The sequence below is a fragment of the Crinia signifera genome, chromosome 1, assembly GCF_055691185.1.
Source record: "Crinia signifera chromosome 1, ASM5569118v1, whole genome shotgun sequence".
NCBI lineage: Eukaryota > Metazoa > Chordata > Amphibia > Anura > Myobatrachidae > Crinia > Crinia signifera.
The window spans coordinates 257,091,415-257,093,781 of record NC_139217.1 but is presented as its reverse complement, the minus strand read 5'-3'; the positions used below and the strand labels follow the sequence as shown (position 1 = coordinate 257,093,781).

The following is a 2,367-nucleotide window of genomic DNA, read 5'->3' as shown; positions in this document are numbered from 1 at the left end:
CGGGATGTGCGGCTGTGCCCTGTGCAGTGTGACCTCGGACCTCGTCACGCTGCGCAGTGCTGCACTGCCAGGTAAGGGAGAAGCCGGGCAGCGTCTGAGTGCTCAGACGCTGCCGGGCATTAGACTGCGCGCATGCGCAGTCTAATCCCGAAATCCCGGGATTAGAAACTCCAATCCCGGTATTGAAATCCCGGCGTTTTGGGGGACCGAATCCCGGAATCCCGCCGATCCCGGGATTGGCCACCCTAGTAGGTAGTAACCACTGCATAGCAGGAACACCCCACAAGAGCTGCAGTTTTTGAGATGGTCTAATTCAGTCATCTAGACTTCACAATTTGGGCTTGCCAAAATCACACAGATTGTTAGGCTTGCCCATAGTTCATGCTAACACATCAACTTCAAAATCTTCTGTAACTTAACATTCTGCCAATATCTCCCACCCGTCGAAAGGTGCCAATGTAACGAGATAATCATTGTTATTGACTTCAACTAGCAGTTATTTTATTGTTATACCTGATTGGGCAAAGTATGTATTTATGTATAATACACACACTATTTCAAAACTATCTTGAAAAAAATAAAAACAAACAAACAAAAAAAAAAGACACCAAGAGGGCGCAATGAACCACAAAAATAGGATTTATGGTCTTACCTTGGTAAATCCTTTTCTTTGAGTCCATAGGACGCACAGGAGGAATCATTATAGTGGGTATAGGCTTGGCTGGCAGGCACAAAAAGTAAAACTTCCACAGTGCCTGGACCCCCAATATCCCATCCCCAATCCCTGGCATGCCAGTTAAGGAGCGGGCAAGGAAGGAAGGTACCATACACACACAGTCATAGTAGTTTAAATCGCACACACCACCCAAGGATTTTCCAAGGTAAGACCATACCTGTAACTTTTCAGAGCAAAAAAGCGGGCAACAAAGATACTGAGATTTATGTCTTACCTGTTAAATCTCTTTCTTCGAGGACGTCAGGGGCCACAGGGATTACATTGGGTAGAGAGTGAGGTCACGACCTTTCCAGCACCAGAAAGGATAAAACTTCTGGACTGCCCAGAGACAGCCCTGGCTCCTCCCTCCTCTACCCCGCCTCCTAGGCTAGCTTACTTTCAGTTTTTCCCAAAGCCAGGCAGGAGACAAGATAGAAGGAAGAGAAACCCATACAGTAACACATTCAACCAATATATGTGTGTGTGGTTGCTCAACAGAGGAACCATAACTGACATGTATAAGTACCTCAACAAAGGAACTTTTAACTAAGTTCACTCAACGGAGGAACTATGAACTTCAATACCATGAAGCAGGCGCGGCAGGGAGGGATCCCTGTGGCCCCTAAAGGGCCTAAAGAATCAGAGAAAGATTTTATCAAACCACCATGTTTGTAACAACCAGAGGTTGGATCTGCAAAACCCCCTGCCAGAATGAGCGGAGATCGTACCACAAAGCTCATAGGCTGTGGAATACAAAGGAGAGAGCCGAGCCCTGTTCCTTTAAAGAAAACAGGCGGAGGCCAGCCCCCACTACTTCTACCGAAAGGACAAAACCCTAGACAAACGGTAAATTCTGGGATTGAATTAAATCCCGTGGCTCTTAATAAGGTTGTCTTAACAACCCTGTGAGCAGTTCTGGCCCCAGAGGCAGACAGATAAGAGAGACCCCTAACAGGGTTCACAGATCCGAGAACCAGATTCTCCTGGATTAAGGTGCCCCCACCTCCACTTTTAATGTACAAATTACTTTGAGGAGGAGCAAAAATGGGGAAAAGCCTACCTTCGAACGAATAGCCACTGGACTGACATTACAGAGCGTGGACTCTGTAACCTGCAGGGTCTCGAGACCTGGACACATACAGGGTGACCTGGTAAATGTGACGCAAAGCCATCAATCCACCATTGGTCCACCCCAATGGCCTACCAACCACAGGAACACCTCCGAAGGGAGGGTCCATCTGCCGGTATAGTTTTGCCAACAAGGCCGGGATCTTGCGCTGCACCCATTGGAAGAAGCGGGAGGCCTAAGCCTACAGCACCTGGTATTCCCAGACGGTCTCCCATCCAAGTACTAACCAGGCCTGACCCTGCTTGGCTTCCAAGATCAGACGAGATCAGGCGTGTTCAGGGTGGTGTGGCCGTAGGCTCATAGCCAGGCCCACTCAGAGTGTCACCCTAGTGGTTGATAACAAACCACCCTTTTTGCATCACCCGACTGGACCTGCACAGGGTGACCTAGAAACCAAGGTTCTACCTTGCAGAAATCCCACAGGACTGTCTTTTTCACTTAGGTTTCAAGACAGAAGCATCTTTTCCATAATAGCATTATCCAGTCTATGCCTTAAGATGTACTGTTGCGTGTATAAAACACG

General features: G+C 48.0%; 1 non-coding gene across 1 annotated transcript; it reads right to left on the bottom strand.

Annotated features, from left to right (window-relative positions):
• Nucleotides 1-2,022: 2,022 nt before the first annotated feature.
• On the bottom strand, nt 2,023-2,141 carry LOC146047895 (5S ribosomal RNA). Its single transcript, XR_014466070.1, has one exon. It is a non-coding gene; the product is annotated as a 5S ribosomal RNA (ribosomal RNA).
• Between the last annotated feature and the right edge of the window lie 226 nt (nt 2,142-2,367).